Source organism: Panthera onca, chromosome B3 (genome assembly GCF_046562875.1).
Source record: "Panthera onca isolate mPanOnc1 chromosome B3, mPanOnc1 haplotype 2, whole genome shotgun sequence".
NCBI lineage: Eukaryota > Metazoa > Chordata > Mammalia > Carnivora > Felidae > Panthera > Panthera onca.
In genome coordinates, this window is record NC_138344.1 from 108,076,951 (window position 1) to 108,099,871 (window position 22,921).

Here is a 22,921-nt window from a genome sequence, read left to right on the forward strand (position 1 = left end):
AGTGGACCCAGCTCGCAAGGTACGTCTGGACTCATCCAGCCATGTGCCTTTCTCTGAGGCTCAGAAAAGACCCGTTTCCTTGAGGGTGAGGATAGGGACTGTTCTGGGATCCTACTCCGCTCCCGGTCATTGAAAAGCGGCCAGGTGGTGGTCCCGAATTACCTGGCTTCATATTTTAAAAATCATGGAATTGGTTCTTGAGGATTCCCCTGCCCATCGATACTAGGTTTGTGTTCGGAAGTTTTCAGCCCTCCGTGTTTTTCCTTTGACTTCGCTGCCTCTGTGTGTGGCGAGGAGAACGGGGAGCAGTAAGCCTGCGGTTAAGGCTAAAATGCCATCGTGCAGCATGGACTAATTGAATCAACACGTATGGAGAGCAACAATCTTTTTAGGTCCTGCTCTGGAAAGGGTCCATTTGGCCGGGAGCAGCCTTTCACTGTTACTCAATCTCCTGAAAAGTAACCATAGTAACTCACCTCTCTTTTGATGGGATCCTCCTCATTGGCTGCCTATCTTCCTTTGGAAAGCTCATCTCTCTAAATATAGAAGATGATGAGATCTGTAAGCATACATCCATGTAGAAAAGGTGCAGTTAAACATGGCCCTTTAAAGAAAAACTATCTTCAAAGAAGAAGTACCATTTGGCTGTTTCAAATCTTGCGAGAAATCGTGTGTAGTACAGAGAATGATTGAGTTGCTGTTTTGAGTTAACTGATGGATTGTAACTTTAGAGAGAATGTATCTTGAAATTATACAACATCTGGCATTTAAAAACAAATTAAGTACATCTGACCCCGATTTCAAAAGAAAATCAACCTACCGATAACATCCCCCAAATAATCTGCCAGTAAATAATTGGAGAAATTGGTTATTCACTTTTTTTCCAAATTTCTTAGGATAGCTAAGACTCCTTCTGTTTAAAATTAAATCTGGAGAACAGGAAAGTAATGGTATGTGCTTGAAGGTTAATCTAGTTAATCCATCTGGTCCAGAACAGCTCCACCTTGAACATCTTTCATAGTGTCCCCCTGCTGCATGCGTTCTCCTGACTTGATAACCAGTTCAAATCAGCGCAGTCCTGGCTCTCCCCATGTTATTTTGCATCTGTCTCCGTTGTTTCACAATCTCAGGTTGCCATTCATGAGCCCGAGGCTGTGAGAAATGCTCGCTGTGCAAAGGGGAGCTCTCACCAGATTTTCTGAAGCTGTCCTAGAAATACACTTTTCAGATTGATTCAGCTTTACCAGGTAATCACTAGCTTAAAAGAAATTACTGTTTAAATATGTATCCAAAGAAATAAATGCTAATGTAGCATTACCATAACTCACAAGATCAATATAAGGGGTTGTTTATATAGATGGTTGCTGGGTAAACGTCAATAGAGGTTTTCCGTAGAGAGGACATTTGTGGGCTGGCAGATTTTCCTAAGACCCAAGTGAATAGGGTGGGCCAAATTAGGTAGCCTGCCTTGGGGAGCATGTCAAGCGGAAGCCCTATGAGCAAACTGGTGCATGTCTGAATGAAGGAAATGAAAAGGAGTCTCCAAGTCGCAAAAGGAGATCTTGGTGATTTTTTAAAATTTAATTTGCACTAAGGTCATGAGGATAGAAACTTAGGAGTATTAAGCATCTGAAACCAAATTTTCAAGTCAGAATACATTTAATGAGTGCTAAGCTCTCCAGTGCTGTGTTTAACTTTCACATGTACAGTTCCTGTAGGTAACCGGCCTAGCAAATTGCAATCAAATTCATGAAAATACAGCAGGCTGCATTTCTTCCCTCATTTTACGTCTCTTTGTAAAAGTAAATAACTGAGCGGTTTTATTTAGAAACCTGTTTGAAAATTTATTCTGGTCTAATTGTAGGTTTTTTATGATTATCATGAGACTTTAAAAGTACTGGTGTCCATAGTCACTTATTGAAATACCTTTGATAATTTTAAACATTAAAGATGACCACTAACACTATCATTTGCCTTTAGTACCACGACACCTTTTTCCTTTCTTCATTATAATTACTATATTTTATGGTAAGCAGCAAATCCAAGGAGACCAATAAGATTTACTGTCATCTGCGATGAGATGTATGTAGAATTCTAGCCATGCTATCAATCTGAGGAAAGTTTGAATAAGCCACAAGTATTGGTTCATGCATATGCATTAGTCTTGTGCATTCGTAATTTATACACATCCTATCTCTTATGTAATATGCATAGGAGTTTAAAATCATTCAGTGCCCTTTAATTTACATGAAAAGGCCTGCCCTTTCATTGAGACCACTATTGCAATCAAGAAGGTCAAGTGAAAAGGGTTCTTAAATTTTAATTTTGATTCTATCCTGAATGTATAATGTGCAGAATATATCCTGTACACTTTTGATGAACATATCTGTTTGAAGTCATTCATCAGAAAATTTTATCATGGTAATTAGCTTTAAATAAATGAAACTAAATCAAATGGTATCATTATAATATAAACGCTTAATTCTAGAGCTATTGGTAGATCCTAAGGAAGAGTGTAAAAAAAAATTCCACAGCTTTGTAGTTCAGGATATAGTCACTCTTGTCAATGGGAATGCCAGCTGTACTTGTACGTACAGTGAGTTCTAAAAGGGGGATGTCATTCGGGCTATAAGGCTTAGATCAAGCTGAGATCAAGCAGGTTAAAACTGAAACCATGTTCCAATTTCAGTTTTTCCTCATATATTCTATTTGGAAGTGTTTATGTGTCTACGAACATTCCATGTTTAATTTTATGCCATGTTGCTTTCCTGGGATTTAGAAGATGCTTTGAAACATGGAGAAATGTTGAAAGGTTTGATCAAGATGCCAAAGCCCTGGGCTCTGCACTGAGGACTCATGCCAGCTGGCTTTAGCTGTCAAAACACCGACACCCTTACAATAGCTCTAAAGCTGAGGCATAACCAGTTTGGATTGCTCTATTTGTCAAAGCAATATGCTTCAGAAACCTAGAGAAAGGTGAAATAAAATAATATTTCAGAAGCAGAGGGGTAAACTGACCGTAGACATTCACAACTAAAACTGAGGAAGAAGTGCACCTTCCATTCTGGGGGGAGCAGCTCCGTGTCAGTCCCCCCCACCCCCAATCTTTCTAAGAAGTTGTCTGTTTAGCTAGTGTCAATACATTACTTTAACATTTCCCCTTTTTGGGCTAACACAAGTATTTCTAAAATTTTTCCTGATTACATTTACGTTAACAGACTAATAACAGAGCCATCTAGTTTGTTGCAATATTTCTCACTGGGGGTCATAAGGGGATATTAATAAAAAGGACTAAAGGCTTGCTAGTATTATGTTCAGCATTATGATATAGCTTTATCACTAGAATTTTTTTTTAAAAGTTTTTTTTTCATCTTATACTGTGCAGCAAAAAGTCTTCTTGGCAGGTAGATACAAGAGTCTTCTAAATATTAGTGATGCTTAGAAGGGGAGGAGGGGCAGGTTTGAAGCTGGGAAATCCCCCCTGTGGTGATGTATCAGAGTATGTATTCTTTTAAAAACCATTATTAAAAGGGAGCATGGGCTACAAACATCAAGAAAAGTTGGGGATGTTGCAAAGAGAATCACAGCTCAAGAGCCTCAAGTGTCTATTCTGTCTGCATGGGCTGCTTGCTTTACTGCTCTGTGGCTCGTCTCCCCATATCTGATGTGGGGCATAAATCTAGCTATTAACTTAAGCAGAGTGCTTGGGTTGAACACAATTCAATTTAATGAAGCACCGAAGTTTTAGAGGAAAGGGAACCTGTGAATGAGGGACATTTCACCACCAGAGTAACTCTGGGTGGTGACACAAATTAGGCAATACAAGCGAAGGCAGAGAATCACCCCACTCTGGGACAAATTGTCCTATATTCTTAGTAAAGTTAATGATTAGTCCATCTTATGTTTTTCTACAACCCTTCTGGGGTACCTGGCTAAATGTTGTTGGTGATATACTCAAACCTGGTGGCGGCATCGAAGTGGAAGACAATGAGGGTGATATGGATTAAGTATTTCTTCATAAGATCTCTGCAGTCCACATATGGGGGATTGAAAAGCCCTCCTCTCTGAGCAACAGACCTGGGTATCTAAGGAAGTTATAACATCTCCCGAGACATCTCATCAGTAAGATATTTCTTGGAACCTATATCTAGCAATGTGAGTGCTTTGCCAATTTTCTTTCTGATTCATTCCCACTTTCCAAGGTGTAGTAAAAGGGAGCATCATCCTTTAAAACAAGGAATGGGGGTGCCTGGGTGACTCAGTTAAGTATCCAACTTTAGCTCAGGTCATGATCTCGCGGTTCGTGGGTTTGAGCCCCATTGTCTGGCTGTGTTGACAGCTCAAGCCTGGAGCCTGCTTCAGATTCTGTGTCTCCCTCTCTCTCTCTGCTCCTCCCCTGCTTGCTCTCTGTCTTTTTCTCTCAAAAATAAATAAACATTAAAAAAATTAAAACAAGGAATGCACTTCTGAGGGGTGGTAAATCACTAAATTTACCCATGGAACTCTTGCACTTGGTGTCTATCAGTAGGGCCAGATCATGGCAAAAATTAGGCTTTGGTGCAGCAACTAAGGTAACTTCATGAAGGTAACTTATGAAATGGGATATGACCACCCATGTAATAATGCTCTCTTTGGTTCAGAGGTCATCAGCAGCGGAACAAGATAGGCTGTGGAAGGGTGGTGTTTTATTTATTATTCCATGTGTACACTTGGGGCTATCCCGAGGGACGTGGAATCCAGTCCCAGACACTGCTTCTGGTCTTGGGAAACTTCTCTTTCTTGTTAGTATCCCTGGAAGTTCCTAAGAAACTTTGCCAGGAGCTACAACTTGTTGGTAATTCTAAACTGCCAGCAAAGTCAATCTTGTGCTTGGAGTGGGTGATAAATCTGTAGAAACAGATTGTTCCATTGATTGATTTGGAGCTAAAAACTGCCACTGAGTTCTGCTCCATAGAATATATTATCTAGAAGTGTGCCAGGCAAGGGGTTATAAGGGACAAAACTGATGGAAAATTGCTATCACAAAACTCAAGGACTACAAAAGGAGCAGTATTGCAGCCTTGAATGTTGCTTCCATCTACCTCCTTGAGCACACTTGTGAATGTTTCATGCTACTGTGCTCAACACAAAAGAGAGGACAAATGTCCTGCTTTAACACAGTACTGCTTAATAGGACACATATTTATGATTTCAAAAATGAGATCACTACACTCACAACACCTAAAATTTATTGAGTAGAAAATGTGTGGAAATGTGACAAGCCCTGGCTGAGTAAGTGCTTTTAAAATATCATCTCCCTTAATTCACATACAACTCAGTGAGTTTGATATTGTTCCTCCATTTAATTGATGAGGAAACTCAGGCTCTGTGAGGTTAAAGTCACTAAGCAAATAAATTGTAGAGTTGGGATTTGAACTAGTGCTGTTTCACAGCACTAGAATATCCTGTCGAAATATTTTAAGCCATGTAGCAAGACTGAAGAATGCAGCTAACAGGGACAGATGATACAGCTCTTTCTAAACAAAAATGGTTGTTGCCTTTAAGGAAGGATGTGTTCTAGCTCTGCGACTAGCAAAGCATTAGGTAGTTAGGTAGGGACATGTACTTTCTAAGGCTCACACCAGGCTAATGCCACGTAAAGGGAAATCAATGAGGGACCGGAAGTCGGGGCCCCGTGATTTGTACACAAGTCAGCCGTTGATCAGAGGCTAGACCCCACCTTAGTCTCCCCATCGATCAGACTGTTCTTTTGTCTGTGGCTACAGAGGCACATCTACTAGGAGGATCTCAGCTCGGGTTTTGCAGTCTATTGATCAAGGTGTTGTGGGGAAGAGAATGGAAACGTGGTTAAAATGAAGATATGTGAAAGCCATCACTTCTTCACCATCTCTCAGGCTTTGTAGGCTCAGACAAAGAATGGATCTCCATGACGGCCTTGTTCTTTTATTATTGTCTGTTCTCTCAAAGTGTTTGTAAATTAATTTGCTGATGATCTTTCCTTAATGTACTGCCCCTGGGCCGTGTACCTAATGAAATCACTTGTGCAGTAATAGGATTCCAGATGTCTGGAGGCAGGGGCAGAACAATAGGAGGAGCACTTGAGCAATCGTTTGTAATTACATTTGAAACATTTATTTTAAAAATGTGTATAAATTGTGCTGCTGGAACCCTAATGACGGGGGCGGTCATTCTGTTGCCTGACTTCTCATGTGTTGCTTCTTGAAGTTTTACACTGTGAAATGCGTTGGGCTGGACACAGGTATTTTATGTGTGAATATCCAAGCCAGAGTTAACTGTTTTACCTTTGGAGATAAATTTAGGCGCAGCCTAATTCTGTTTTGTAATTCATATGCTGTTCTCAGACCTCAAAACAGTGAAAATGAACACATAAAATCATTTTGATTTTTTCCTGCGTATCTCAACTCTCTGGATTGAGTTTGGCTTTTTAGTTACGGGAGAATGATATAAACAGATCTACACGTGCTTGCTGGATCATAACAGGCAAATTTCTTTGGATATCTGGAGTAACTTTAATTCTTCAAATGGCTATCTGGATGTTTCAAAAACAATTGATATTTGTTTCACCCCAAATGTATGACCAGTGGCAGTAAATTCAGAAACATTTTCTTGGAGTCGTCATAGCACCTGTACCGTATTTTTTTTTTTCCTCACTTGATCATTTGAAATATTCTTTTGTAGTCTTTTAACTCCCAAATTACCATCTAGTATCTCTGGGAGGAAGGGTGGTAGAAAGAGTCTTAGGGTCTGAGCTAGGAGGCCAGGCTGGGATTTGTGTTTGTAGGATAGGTCTGTGCCTGTTGGCACTAATAAGAGTTCAGATTTGATTGAGTGCTTACTATATGCTTGGCACAGTGCCAGTCCCTTTCCATGAATTATTTCAACAGTCCTATGAGCCAGTGATACTTCTGTCCCCACTTTACAAATGAGACTTGTAACATGTTTATATGATTTTCTCAAGGCCACACAACTAAGAAAAAGCAGACCTGGAATTCAAACCCACTTCAACCTGACTTCAAAACCCAAACTCATAGCTACATAACTGATTGTAAATCGCAGAACCCTTCTGAGCTACAGTTTCTTCATCTGTAAACTTTGGAGGCCAAATCAGGTAGTCAATAAATAAATTTCCAGCTCTGAATTTTTTGAGTTTCAATCCAGCCAAGAAAACAGATGTAGGAACTTATGTTTGCTATATATTTTAGCCTCAAAGTGGCTAAAAGCATCCTCCAAAAACATTTATGCCAAAAACATTGCAAATAGCTAAACAGCCTGCAAGGAGGTAATTGTCAAACCAATAGCAGCTGTGAAAGCTTTTCAGCATTTCAACAACCCTTGGGGGTGTTTTTTAAGAGCAATAAACTAAGTGGCTAAGTGTGTTGCCCATGGAGCTGAGACACAAGTCTGGACCCCTGAGAATTTACTATGTTTTCAGGATGTAATACATTCTGTATCTGAGGCTCACTTCTCCAACACAGCCAAACTAGATCTTAATGAACCTTGGAGACATTTAGTATAATTTTCTGGTCTTGATCTATTAATTAAAAGTACCTTCCCCAGAGCATCACTTGGTTTAGTTGATGGTTGGTTTTCCAAAGCTGCCACCGGCCTTGCCTTGTGTCATTCATTCAAAAGTTTTCATTTGGTCTTAAATGCTACAGGTATTGCATTCCTTTGGAAAATAAAATGAGCAGATGTTAAAAAGCAAAATATACATAGACAAAAATGTTTGCTATGGTAAAGTTGTTCTTCTTTCCAAGTCTTTCATCTATCCTTTCCTACTGTAATAATCCTTCGGGCCTTATTTATTTATTTATTTATTTTAAGTGACCTGTCCAGCTTTAATGCTAATAACAGTCATTGATACTTCTTAATGTGAACCCAGAATTTATGTTGAACAGTGACCTCATTCTTCCTTGACTATTTAGTTAAAAGGCACTCTGGCTTTGTTCATGATGCTACAGCATCGAAGCCAATGTAGCCAATGTTGCGATAGCAACACCACCAACAACAAAAATCAATCAAGCTGATTGCTTGGCATTCAGATGATAAGGCAATCAGTTGATGGGCCGAATGTTCTGCCTTTCTACTTGCTGTTGTAGTGCAACTGCCATGCCTGTCCAGTGCTCTCAAAATGTGGTCCCCACACCTGCAGGCTCAGGGTCACCTGGAAATTTGTTAGAAATGTAAATTTTCTGCTCCTGGTCCAGAGCTCCTGAATTAGACATTGTGGGGGTGGGACCCAGCAATTTGTGATTTGAAGAGCCCTTCAAATGATTCTGATGCTCTCCAACACTTGAGATCCATTGTAGCGTCAACTAGTTAAACAGTTAAAAAAGAATTCAGTCACAATAGCTAATTGTCATCACAGAATATCCCAAAGCTTCACGTAATTCTTTGGTTAAATGCTTTCAAAATACATGAAAGAAAACACAGTCTACTAAAAAGAAACAAAAACCCCCAAACCAAAAAACAGCCCCTGAGAAAACTGGATTCCTTAATGCTTTCTTTGTTTTCAATACAATCCATTTTGTTCTTTTTTTGCCCCAACCTTTTGAAATCTGTGAATACTCCATATAAATTGAGTTCTGCTTATTGAATTCAGAGACCACGTACATACAGTGGCAACTGTTGTTTTTGCTTCAGTTGTGAAAGATCATTGCACATTTGTCTCCTTTTAGGTCAGACACACCAGTGTTTAAAATTCTTACTGCCCTTACAGACCATGCCCATTCTAATTGAAGACTCTTGGGTTTACAATTCACACTGGTATCAATGAACATTTGGAATGCTTTAGGTGTGATTTTTGTAGCTTTACCTACTGGTTTAGGAAAACCATCCAGCAGCTACCAAAGTTGCAGGAAGTGTTAAATAGATGCCACTAAATTGGAAGAAAAGTTAGAAGCAGCAGGTTCTTGAAGAACACATTTTTAATATATAAGATTTTTTTAAATTTAAAATGTCAGAGGTAAAACATCAAAAGTCTTAATCGTAAATTTATTTAACCAACACATTAATAAATTACTCATTTTGTGAGTCAAATGGTTTCAATACCTAGCAGTATTTGAAGGTATGGATTAAAAGTAAAATAGATGATGTATAAATATGAGCATTTATTTTGGTTCTGCCCCCTGAGGTTGAATGAGCATGTACTCACCAGGACTCAATTTGTATTCTAAATTCATTCAGTGTTTTCACTAGGAAGCTACTTGTCCTTTGCTTTTAAGGTTGAACTTGCCTCTTTTGTGTGATATGAGCACCACCTACAGTACATAGTAGGAACTCCCTTCAAACCAAATGCTTTCTGAAAATCCACTTCCAGAACACTACTGTCCTTCCTTAAACAAGGCAGAATCCTCAATTTTTTTAATGTTTATTTATTTTTTATTATTTTTGAGAGAGAGAGACAGTGAGAGAGCTAGAGAAGGGGAGGGGCAGAGACAGGGGAGACACAGAATCTGAAGCAGGCTCCAGGCTCTGAGCTGTCAGCATAGGGCCTGACATGGGGCTCAAACCCACCAACCATGAATAGTATTTTAAAGGAGAGAACAAAGTTTTCACGTTCAGATATTATACCAAGCTCAAGTTTGCTAGTCAAGATGCTATTTAAACCTCTCGTTTCCATATGATTAACCTCTGTGTTATGAGGATGGTCATACCATGACCATATCATAGGGTTTGTCTATAGACACACATGATTGCTTCTTTAAAGCGTAATTGGGTTACCAACCATTTTACACCAATTGGATTAACCTACATTAACCTAGCAACATTAAATTCCCTTTGTAAACTAGGGAGTTTAACTAAAAGAATGATGAAAAATGACTTCCCTCTTTCCATTGATTTTGTGAATCAACTTCAAATTGGGGAATATTTTGACATTAAATGGCATGAAATTAAATAGAGTATTGGTAAGTATTCATTTTTGAGGACCAGCATAAGGAAATACATATAATTCATCAACGCGGAACATCTATTTTGGGTCTGAGTAGTGGCTATTACCTACAAACAGGCTTTTTTGGTCACAAGAGAATTGCTACGGATGACTTTAGCACATTGCTTAGTAAATTCTTCATTTACTAAGAATTTTCTTTTCCAGGGTCAACCAACAGTTTCTTCTTATAAGTAGAATGTATAAAATGCTGTTTTCCACAATAAAATCTGACTTTTCTCTCATTGTCTTATTTTGTTTAGCTTATCCAACAAAAGTATTAACATATACATTAACAACGTCGAAAGTAGCCTACTTTAAGAGAAAATATGCAGAAGAAGAAGATTTACATCAAGATTACCATGGGTATTTTCCAAAAGTAAGGGTTTGCTTATCATTATTTCTTCCTTTTTATGAGTCTTGTCAACAGCAAACAGCTCTAGTTTTCTTTTTTCTAAAAATAGATAATGATGTATTTGCTTTCCAGCACCTGATATTGCCTGAGGACAGGACTTGCATTCTCAAACTTTCTCTGGAGAAGCTCAGGTTTCTTGAAGACCCAGAAACCTACTTAAGAAGGTCTGTGTTAATTAACAATTTGCTGAGGAAGATACATCTAGAGACGGAGAAAGAGAGCTATGAATACTTTAAAGAAGCTCCCTGTTATAAGACTGCTTATTCTGATACAAGAAAACGGCTGAAGTTCATGGTACAGGAATGCTGTTCTCAGTCTCTTTATTATGAAGAGCTGCATTCATATCATATTGTGCCTTATGCTTCGGAGAATGCCATTTATGGGATGGGCTACACTAGCAGCCACTTGGAGCAAAATTCTCAGTTGCTTATTTATAAAATGAATTAAAGTAACTGTTAAGTTCATTGATACTTTGTTTCTAAATGCCTGACCTGTTTTAGTGAAGATATTGAAACAAGGCACTAATTACCAGTGCACTTGAGATCAAAGATGGCATGCACGCTGAACTGAGTGGAAAGAACCCTGGTTATTACTCGGCAGTCCTTAGTATCGTCCAAATTGAAGCTATGTCCACATATTATAAAGCAGCAAATAAGTGCTGTAAAGGCAAAGATTTTTATGTTTTTTTTTTCTTAAAGATAAGATGATGTGTACAAAGGGACCTATGTCAAGGTCTCATGTGAATTTAAACTTTTAAGCCCCCGTTTCCAAATTCTGCCATTCCTAGTGGAAAGTGACAAAATGTGACCCTGAACTGACAATGCAGGATCCCTGAATATTAAGGGTGGAATGAATTTACTTTTTTATAAATGATGAGGGGAAGATAGGCTCTTTCTGAAAAGTTTTGGCTTGTCAAGCATTGTGCCAAATAATTGTTTGACACCATTCTCCTATGGTTCGTGGCAATTTAAGATGGGGCAAACATATTGCAACTTAACTGCTGAATGTAACAACCAGATTACTCCAAACTGATCCATTTTTTTTGTTTTGTTTTATATTTTTGGCTTGATAGACATCTATCTTTTAAAGTAAAATTTATTAAAATGAGCCTTGCAGATGGGCTTATCTCTGAGTTCTAGAGGTCATTTAAAATTTGTGGCTGGTCTTAAGGGTTTAAATTTTATTTATGATGTCATTTTTATAGGCTGTGAAGCTCAGGAAAAGGGTAGGCAGGTCAATTTGTTTTAATAGCTTGACAATTAAAAAAAATCTGATCTGCAGAAATTAGAGAAAACCACAGAAATTCTACATGATGTTATTTCTTCATCGAAGAGTACTTTTAAGGCTGCCTGGACGAAACTTGCACTGATTTTTGTATAATAGTTGACCATTCACTATTTGACAAAATGTATCAGAATGCTTTTGGTGGTGAAGTTTAGATAAGTCCCTATATTTTGCAATTTGAAAGATAATTATTTAACAAGTTGGATAGTTTCCTGAAATTATTTGAAGTGGTTCATAATGTTCTTTGAGGTTTGAGTGAGATGTCTGATTTCAGTGTCCAGAGTCATGTCCTATGGAGCATATCATTCAAAGAACTGTCATTAACTGATAAAACAGATTGGAAAAACTAGGTGCCAAAGGTATATTCAAGAAAATACCAAAGACCCAAAGATGAGTGTTAGACAGACTATGATAATGAAGGTAAGAGTCTAAAATAAGGATTCCACGGGACACAGAAGAACATTGTTAAAGGGTTTTGGAACGATGTGCTTACTAATGTGCTTTCACAGCACTTTATACATAATAGTGATAATCAAGGACACTGCTTTAAACAAAGATACTACAGGCCTTTGGTGATCGTATGTTTTCACAAATCTAACTATGGTGACTTGTCAACATTGTACCTTCCCTAGTTGAACGCCGTCTTGTAACCAGGAAGTCCTTTTTTTATTCAGGACAATTTTGTTCTTAGTTTTGATTTACTATTTGTTCCTTCTAATGAATCATCAGGTGAGTCACATGGATGTGTTTGGTATAAAGATTATTGGCACCCTAATTAGCATGTGTTGTTGAAGATTCTATAGATCTATAACTGATAAAAGTATAAGGTTTGTTTTTAATTGCTCAATTAGAATTTGTAGAAAATACTTTAGAAAAAACTGAAAAATTATAATTGAGGCTAATTTTTAAAGGCAATTTTGTATGAATGGTAGGATAGCTTTGAAACAAAAATAAATATTTAAAAATTAATTTAAGGATAAAATTTGGCACCAAAGTTCAAAAACTTTATTTCACTGCTTATAAAATATCTTATTTCTACCAACACTTCTTTTAAAATGTAGGTTTCTTAAACAATGAGGATATTAATTGAATAGGCTCCAAATTAGATGGGATGATTATACCACATATAATTTAAAAATAGAATTAGCTCTCTAACAGTTTTAATTTTTTTTACTGAAAGAAACATTTGGTTTAGGACAGTGTCTAAAAGAAAAATACACCAGTGTGAATAGATGTGACTTATAAAGCTGGCACATACTGAAATTGAGGATAGAAATGCAACTTGGGAATAGAAAAGAGAAGGACGGAAAAAATTACCAAGAAAGTGTGAAATTATAATAGTTAGGGTATGTCACAAAACTTAAACAAAGTAACAGCTCTTGGGCAATGAACCAGTAACAGATGTTAAGTCTGTTTTATTTGGTGACATCATTAACTGAGCTCTCTGATCTATACACTCACATGTAGACAAGGAAATGTCTTAGAAGCCAGTGGTATTTGTGAATATGGTTTTTTTTTTTTTAAAGTTGATTTCAAAACAAGTTATTTAAAACTATCTTTAAGAGCATTTAATCTCTTGTCCAATAAACAATTCATAGATAATGAGTGGACTAATGTTATCTTGACTTTTTAAAAAATAACAATTTGTATTTAAATGATGTAAACTTGCCTGAGTCGACCAATAGATTGCTGTCATTTTACCATGGCAAACTGATATAGACAGAGACTCTATATAGACCTGCTTTGTTGACCCCATCCCACATGCTGTATTATGGGAGAAGCAAAAGGTGAGAGACCAGTTTCAACTTTTTTGAACCTGGACATCCTTTCTCCGGTAACAAAAGCCATCCTTAGATAAGAAAGACAGGATGAGAAATCTGAATGCCTTTGGTAATATTGATCATTCTTGTAGGTGCTCAAATGGCCTGAAGGCCTAGTAAAGAAGAAGACAATTTAAAAAAAAATGAGAAGAGGAAAATGAAGAGATGAGGAAGGAAAAAGGGGGGGGGCATAAAAATTAAAAAACATTATTAGTAAGTTAAAGGGAAAGTTGTTTCATTGTGAGGGTGGGTTGCTTACTTGCTATACTTATTTTTGCTTCCCTGTGTCTCTGTACACTTCCAAAAGTGGTAGCCATAATATATTGATATTTTCTTTCATTCATCAGTGATGTGTAAGACTAGATTTTATTCAGCATATATTATTTGAAATGTGATGTGACTGTGAAATAACTCTTAAACTGAGTTCCCTGGGTAGATGAATAAAGGAAAAAAACAGAAAGTAAGTTAGGGGAAAGACTGATGGTGAGCCTGTATATACATGGATAAGCTCATACGTATGATAAGCTTTTAAAATGTGCAACCCAAGGTTTAACAAATTAAGTGCTAGAGGACTTGGGAAAAAACTCTACGTCCCCACCATTTATTAAGCAACTACTATGAGCCAGACACTGTGCCAGGGTTGGATATGCAGAGGTGAAGAATACGCAGTCCCTTTGCTCAAGCAGTTCACTGATGAAGGAGAAACTTGGAGATGTTTGGTTTTGTTTTAGAAGTAGTGAGAGGAACACCTACATTTCTCCTTTCTGGACTATAGGATGATTATCAAATGTGTGTCTCCAAAGGGGTTTATAGTTAAGAAGATGCACAGGGAGAAGGGAAGGTCTACTCATTTAGATCTTAGAGTGGAAGCAATGTACATTCTACTTTGTAACATATTTTATGCTTGGAAGCATAATAGAAAGCCACTATTGTGAGAGGAAGTGAGGCTGGCCTTGGCTTATTCCTGGAGCACAGGGATTGTAGGAGAGGTGGGGAGACAGGTGCAAGTACAGAAGAATTCCTTCTCTCCTGCTTCTCTAGCTTTCCTGTTCTTTTACAGGGGAAATCAGGCTATTAAAGTAAAGGACAGACTTGAAGGAGAAGCAGAATTGTGAAATCATAGCCTAAGAGTTGTGTATAATGTGGTCAAAGTTAGAGTTGTGTATAACTCTAGAGTTGTGTATAGAGTTGTGTATAACGTGGGCAGCTTTCTTCGATTTGCCTTGTGCTGGTGAACTGCTTGAATGCACCTCTGGATTTCTTAACACCAGCTATGGAGCCATCTTCTTTCCCTCCACCCTGAATCACTCCAGATTTTACAGTTGGCTGTAAGCAGTGGTTATGGTTCTAATTCTGCACCCTCCCATTCCCCACCCTCCCAGCATTGATAATGCGTTTGCTCAAAGATCCTTGGAAGAAGACAACAATTTTCAGTACTGGTTGAACTCTTTTGAGAAAGGGTTTCCAAAGTACATCAACCTAGAATTCATCAGTTTCTTGATACAATTCTTTATAAAACTATTGTACTTAGTCATTAAATAATTGACTATTAAGGTATTCTTCATGTTTCTAGGGTTCAATGTAATAGTTATCACTTGTGTATGTTTTGCTAAAGAAAATACCTGGAGTTGGAAACAATGAAAGATTGTGTGTGATTAATTCAAGCAGTTCATGATCATTTATGTAATTTTGGAATTTTAAGCATCTTCCCATTCACGAGCTTCATTCTGCACATCAGCAATGTGACATGTTTCAGGTGTTTTTGTCTTTGTTTTTTTTTTTTTTATTAAGTGGATCATGTCTCAAAGTTGTTACATTCGTAGTTGAACATTTTGAACAAAATTTTCCTTAGAGTAATTCTGTCTTTTCCCAGGGATTATTCTATAGTTGGGTAAATAAAGTCCATTCTTCTACACTAGCACTTCCCAAATCCTCTTGTGCATGTAAGTCCCGGAAGATCTTGTTAAAATACAAATTCCTTTTAGTAGGTCTGGGACAGGGCCTGAGATTCTGTATTTCTCAAGTCTCCTAGATGATGTGGGTGCTGCCTTGTCTGCCAACTACTCTTTGAATAATGAGGCCATACATCACTTTGAGAAGCAAGCCTGTATTCTGGTTACTTTCAAAGAATACGTGTTCTTGTCTGTTTTCTATAGAAGTTGTTAATCCAAAGAAATGAAAGATAAAAAGTAAATGCCATAAACTGGTTCCCAAATTGGCCACAAATGTAATATTTTATACAGCAAAATACATACAAAATGATTTCTCATATAGATTTTATCTGCATCAAGTGCAAAAAAGGGACACGGACATAGCCATGTACCACTCTTATCAGCCAAGAAATGACATATGGTAAATTTCTCTTCTTGATTCCCCCCCCCCCTTGATTATACCCAGATAAGTGAGCTGTATTTGGTAACACTAGAACAAAGATGGAATGTTGTTGACAGTTAAGAAGAATTTGGCAATTTCTTGTCTGGCCGAATATGAGAAAACCTTATAAAAACATTCTATATTAAATTCAAACTTGTAGGTGAATGCATGGCCTGAAGAATTTGAGAAACATAAGCTGGAAAATGGCACCTGGATCTTCAGCTTCTTGTTTTGAACTCTTTATTGAGCTTTATTCCATGAGAGGTCCTCCCCTTGTTACGGACTCATTGTTCCTCTTCAGTTGTCGGTGGAGGGTTGGTGTCGATGAGAGAGTCGCATAAATTGTCTAATTTGAGCATGCCAAGTGATTTTGTCAGGCTCTCCTTTGGTCATAAATTGTGGATATAGCTATTGTGAAATAATGCTGTCATAAATTTGTTATACACCATTAATGAAGGGTAAAGAAGCAGAAATTTAGTTCTGTGGGAATGCACCCAAATATCAAGCAGATGGTGTTCTACAACATTTATTTGGGAAACTGTGCGTCTGTTACATAATCTAAACTATGTCATTTTCACATTTAAAAATATCTGGGTCATGATTTAGAGTTTTTATTGGATTGTTTTTTAAACTGAGAGGAAGAAGAAAGGTAACTGTATTTTAAATCATATTTGACACGTTACTAATAAAATTTTATTTCTGGTGAAATAAAGGTGCCTTATTAAGTGGGGGGAGGGGGAGGTCATGAACATGTGGCAGTTACTTTATGTCCCTCGATTGTAGAGGCCTCATTTTAAAAGCATATGGTTATATTTCTTCAGCAGTTTGCTTTCAACACAAAATTTGCTTAAGTATTTGGAAGACAGTCCTAATCTTCTGGCAAGTTCTCTTCACTAAATTTGGCCTCAAAATGGTTTTTAGGTAGCATGAGTCAGAAGAACATGTGACAGAACTCACTCTAGTTTAGGCCTTATTCAAACAATGTAAGTATCAATCTCAGAGTCAAAGATAATTTCCCATTAGACTAGAATGGCAACAGATGTCCCCATCAGTTCTCCAGAGATTTGTTAGGGGAAGGAGAGGTGGAACACACAAGGAAGGTAGACTTCTTCTCTTTCTCTTGGGAGCTGGTATTTATTAATCAATTTTGTGAACCAGTGATTGTGAAGTTCCCTATAACCCATTGACTTAGGTGGGACATTAAAGCCCAAGTGTAAGGTATTTCCAAGAACACAATATTTTTCGTGTATATCCATCAAGATGATGGATTGATGAAATGTATAGTTATTTGAGCAACCCAGGAACAACCAACCCATATAAATAAAAGAGACTTACGTGTGTGTTAGAAACTTAAGCACACACAGATGGACACATCTAAGATGGTAACATAAAGATCCAGTTGATCTCTTCCAGGAGTCAAAAAACAACCTTATATAGTATATAAGGGCATCAGACAGTTTCCAGTATATATTTGGTGGTAATGAATCATGTTGTCCAAGTGACTCTTAGCTTTTCTTTCATAAATAAATGCATTTTTCCACTTGTGCTCTATTTGTGAATCCAAAAGTAGATGGTTATGTTTTTCTTTCCTATTTGAAAGTTTATGGAACACATACACACACACACACACACACACACAAATATATACACGCAAACCACAGATTGCAGGTAGATGGGGTTTTTAAAAACCTATTAAGAAGTGAAAGAAATGAAAGAAAGGGTGGCATCGGGCTCTTTGCTGACAGTTCAGAGCCTGGAGCCTGCTTCAGATTCTGTCTCCCTCTGTCTGCCTCTCTCCCACTCCCACTCTGTCTTTCTCTCTCTCAAAAATGAATAAACATTAAAAAATTTTAAATAAAAAAAGTAAAAGAAAGGGTAACTCAGAATGCTTCTCTCAGGAAGCTTGGAATCTACACAAGAATTTCAAGCCATATTGAGAAGCATGAATATAGTGGAGTTGTTGAGTAAGGACAACTTTAACCTCAAAACAAAGACCCACCACAAAACAGGTTTTTTTCATCTTTTTTTCCTGTTCCCTGTTCCTGACATTATATCTCCCCATCATTCTACCCTACCTCCAGCCCAAGTCCTCTATTTGTGACCTGATTGCTATCCCCAAAATTAATACACATGGTGGCAAGCTCTACCAGGACAAATATTTATAAAGCCTTAGTTAAATCATCCCAGCCCCATGTCTTCATATTGTGACTATTTTCATAAAATTCTTTGATATGAGTCTTCTGAGTTAAATATATATTCCATAATGTGAGACCCACTCCCAAACTTTCACTTATCTGGAAGATACTTTTGCTATGGCCCCATGAGTTTTATAAGTAGAAATATTTGTAAACAGTGCTGTATAAACACAAATTATATTGAATTACCATGACTCCTCTCAAGGGAAAAGAAGTCCTATCAATCTATTTCCTATGTTCATATGGACAAGTAGAATATAGCACCACTTAGACCAACTGTAGTTGTAGTTATTTCTATAGTTTATGAGGAAGCCAAATATGGAAGTTTTATATACACACATATATGTCTTATATTTCCTTCTCATCAATTTGTGATACAAAATAGTTGACAATTTTTTATTTATCAGATTAAGACAACCTCACCCTCACCTGACCTCATTGGTAGGTCTTTCTGGTCTTTCTCCTAGGAAAATCCTTCCTAAGGTGCTCCAGGCCATTTCCACTGGTCACCAGCCAGCTGTGGCCTGTCAGAAGAGAGGGGGACCTCATAGAGTGGCTCATTTTGCCATCAAAGGATGTAGTGACTCAAGTGTCAACATGGTGTCCTTCTGGAAACGAGGAACACCTGGGTTTGTAGTTACTGTGAAAAGGGAAACTGTCTCCTTACAATGGAACCTTATCCTGACTGCCCTATTTTTATAAAAGACACATAGGCTAGGGGCCCCTGGGTGGCTCAGCTGGTGAAGTGTCCAACTTTTGATTTTGGCTTAGGTTGTGATCCCAGGGTTGTGGGAGGAAGCCCTGCATCAGGCTCTGCACTGAGTGTGGAGTCTGTTTGGGATTCTTTCTCTCTTCCTCTGCCCTTCTTCCCTGCTTGTGCTCGCTCGCTCTCTCTCTTTCTCTCTCTCTCAAAAAAAAAAAAAAAAAAAAAAACCACATAAGCTAAACTCCTCATGTGGAACTCTCCAAGGAAATGTTCACCACTGACATTAAATAATTGAGAGACTAAATACACCAGCAATGGATGTCTCTGTTTAGCTTTCAAAATAAGCCAACTCTAAAAACTCTTCTTTCTGCTGTAGTTGATAGGCTATTAGGAACTAGAAAAAATATATAAAACACTAAATAGTTCACTGTCTCTGATTTGAATTATGTCCACTTTCCTGGATCCCTGCATAATTACATGGAATTGAATTGATGTAGTTCGCACAGATGGAGAGAGCTTTCTGCCTGGGGGTAAGAAACAGTCATGTTGTGGGGAGGCAGAATCACAGAAGCAACCTGGAAAGTGGGCATGAATGCACCAGGGACTTAAATATCTATTTCCATATTTAGAAGAAAAGGATCCTGGGCATGGGTCCAAAAACTTAGACAGTGTTGTTTTTCCTTCTTTGAATTTGCTCTAAGAGTGTGAGTCCCTTTCAGACAAATGGGCTGGAATGATTGCTTCTCTCGCTTGTGTACTTCACAATTTATTTTCATTGGCTTGATTTCTTTTGAAGAAACTTGTATGTTTCTTTATGTACTGCTGGCCTGCTGCTTTATAAACTTGTGTCTTATAAAAAGAACGAAACCCTAGGCTTAATGGTTCTGCATATATAGTTTCATGTTACCTGGGGGAAGCCCAAATGAAGATTACAGTATTGGAAGAATGCTCCCAGGCAAGGTGAGAAAATGTACATTTTATATATAAATTATGACATCAGTTCATTAATGGGTCTAGCCTTTTCTCTCATATCCAGTACCTTCCACAACAACTCAGCTTATAGGGCAGATATTGACTTTTAATCTTAGAGTCCCAGTCCAACTCTATAGGAAACACTAATCACATTAAATATTTTGCTTTTGTGGGTATCTTTCGTTGCTTGGATAATGAGAAGCTATTTCAAAAATTTGGGTTCCCGCATTTTTGCCTACTGCCACCAATGGATCTCAGAGATTTGCTTCTCTTAGCTAGCTATTGAGTAAATGAAACCAGTTGAGAGTTGCCTGGGATACTGAGGTTTTAAAGATACTATCCTGCCCTGAAGGCAAAAATATAGAAGGGATAATAAAAATATATCCCAGATTCTAAGTCAAAATAGGTTTACCTAAATTGCATGGAAAATACAGGATTATTTGTGAGAGAATGAGGAGATCCCATCTAGTTGGGAAGAACAGGCAGGTATTAATGAAAAAGTAGAGCTCAACAACAACTCTGAAGAAAAGGTAAACTTTTAATAGGCAGAAGAAGGGGGTCAATGACCAAAGGGACAGAACTAGGAATTTGGGGGTAGGATTGGGGGACAATCTGTAGACTGGATTAGCTGAAACAAGGGAAGCAATGAAACATGAGATTATAAAATGATTAGGGGGCATTTTGTGGAGGGTTTTGAGCATCAGGCTTAGGCATTTGAATACTCTTTGGTGTAATGGGGAATGATTGATGGTTTTTTGGTGGCACTTTGGGACAGTTAGTCTTGTAGTAGTTTATTTGACGGATTGGAACAAGGAAACAGAATAGATGGGGGATACGTGAGGTAAGGTGCTTGGTAGATAAAGAAATAATGTGGTAAGTGGAAGTGGCAAGATAGTTATGACAGACATTGCAGAGACGTGGTAAATGTTTGGATATGGAGGGTGAGGGATAATGAATGAAAGGTAACTATAAGGTCTAGCCCTGCATTGTCCAATATGGTAGCCACAGCCACATGTAGCTAGTAATCACTTCAACTGTAGCTAGTCTAAATCGACATGTAAGTGTAAAATATACTCTGGACTTCTAATAATTTTTCACCAAAGAATGTACATATCTCGTTAATTTTTATATTGATTACATGTTAAAATGCTGATATTTTATATATTTTGGGTTAAATACACCATTTAAAGATTAACCTGTTTCTTTAAAAACTTTTAATGTGACTAGTAGAAAATGTAAAATTACATGTGTGGCTCACATATTTCTCTTGGGCAGTACTTGTTTAGACTCTAAAGAACTAGGAAAATGGTGGACTATCTATGGACATAGAGGAAAGAGGAGCAGGAGCTAGTTGAGAGGGAGAAATCACCAACTCGGATTTTAACATTTTAGCTTGGAGTGAATCATTGAAGTGAAGTGTTAAGCCGTTGAAAATACAAATGTGGCATTAAGAGAGGGTTGAGTGGTCAATTGCTAAATCTTCCAGAACTACTAAGAATGACTCAAAAGAACGATTATCGTTTTGAGTATATAACAAATAATTTATCCATCCTGGCATACCTCTTAAGATTCAATATGGCATATATGGACCTCTTTGACCTTCCATATGGGCCTTTATCCTTACAAAATTCTCCTTAGTTTCAAATTCTTACAGAAAGAAATGATGTACAAAGTGCTGGGGACTTAGGACGGTGTGAGAGGGGAGTGTGCAGTGCGGTGTGCTTACACAGCTATATCCAAACTGATCTCTTGGGTGTGGCAATGTGAGCACTGACACTAAGAAAAAAACAACACATATGCTTTGGAGCATTAGGGAGGAAGCAAAGATGTTCTTTATGATATTATAATCTGATTTGTGGCCATAAAACACCACCAGACAGTGAGATTCTTCTTCCGTCCCAGTATATCTAGAGCATACCCAGGAGATGCTCCATATACTTTGATCCAATATTGTCTGTTTCATTAAGGTGTCTCAGAATCCTCCACTGGATAGACTGTCTTTTTCACTTGAGCCTCTTTCTATTTGTCCTCATTGCCTTTTTTTAAACTGCTTAATTACATGTCTCTTTTCTCCCCTAGACATACAGAAACCACATATTTATATTTATCTCCCCCAAAGTGCTCAATTTTCCTTCATTCAGCCAGTGCTATGGTGAATGAATAAACATTTAAATAGTTACCATTTGTTGAGTGTTTACTATATTCTGGGCACTGAACTAAATGCTTTGTAAGTACTTAATTTCCTTCTCACCCACCCTATGGGTTACATTTTATTATCTCTCAATTTACATACAAGGGAACTGAGGCACAGAGAATTTAAGAAACCTCTCTAATGCCATCCACGTGGTACATTGTAGAGCCAAAATTGGAACTCCTGTGGTCTGACTCCAAAGACTCCAACATGAGTGAAGATGTAGTTAGTTCTTAGGAAAATATTTTTCAGAGTCAGACACAATACCAAGTCTTAGTTCCACTACTTACACCTGCAGAGACTTGAGGAAGTTCCTCTCCAAGCTTTCTTTCCACTTGATTTTCTTCTATCTAGAGGAGAACTGATTTCCCATAACTCTAAGGTTTATTATGTGAGTCACATGAATTAATGCATGCACAACATTTATTACCATGCCTGACTTAAGGTCTATGCTCAAGAAATTTTAGCGATGTAAAATAAATAATCATGTAAGATAAAAACGCCAATGCATTAACACAATTAAGTAAATTTGATACTAATTCAGAAACCATGAGAAATCTTTAGTGTTCCATTTATCCGGGGTTCCCCACTTCTTCCAAAATGGCTTCATATAAAATGGTTACAAATAAATAATTCTGATGCTTCTAATGACAGTTCTCAAAGTATGAACTAGTTCTTCTCCACGAATGGTGCTTTGTTCCACGCCAATGTGTATAAATTAATCATCTGTGGGGAAGGGGGCGTTCACAGACCAGGCCTTCCTTCCTTCCAAGGACAGGCTAAAGAAACCTAAGACACGTACACACACGCATCACAAATGAATTGAGCGCAACTGGTGCTGGGGTAAAAAAAGCAAAGCATGGCTACAATATTGGCATTGTATATTTCACAGGCCATGTTCCTAGGAGCTAAGTGATACCCACACCACAGAGCCACAACTACAGGCTTTCCAAGCACAAAGCCTCCTCCCCACAAAGGATTCCAGTCAGAAAGAGAATCTGCTTCCATACTGGTAG

The 22,921-nt window shown here is 37.8% G+C and overlaps 1 long non-coding RNA gene across 1 annotated transcript in view; it reads right to left on the minus strand.

The window, feature by feature from the left end:
• Positions 1–31: 31 nt before the first annotated feature.
• The window catches only part of LOC132669964 (uncharacterized), a 36,232-nt gene continuing 13,342 nt past the window's right edge, over positions 32–22,921 (minus strand). Inside the window, exons 3-4 of the long non-coding RNA XR_009606315.3 lie at positions 7,570–7,690; positions 32–536 (exon numbers count right to left, since the gene is read on the minus strand). This is a non-coding gene — a long non-coding RNA (uncharacterized LOC132669964). The remainder of the gene's footprint in view (positions 537–7,569; positions 7,691–22,921) is intronic.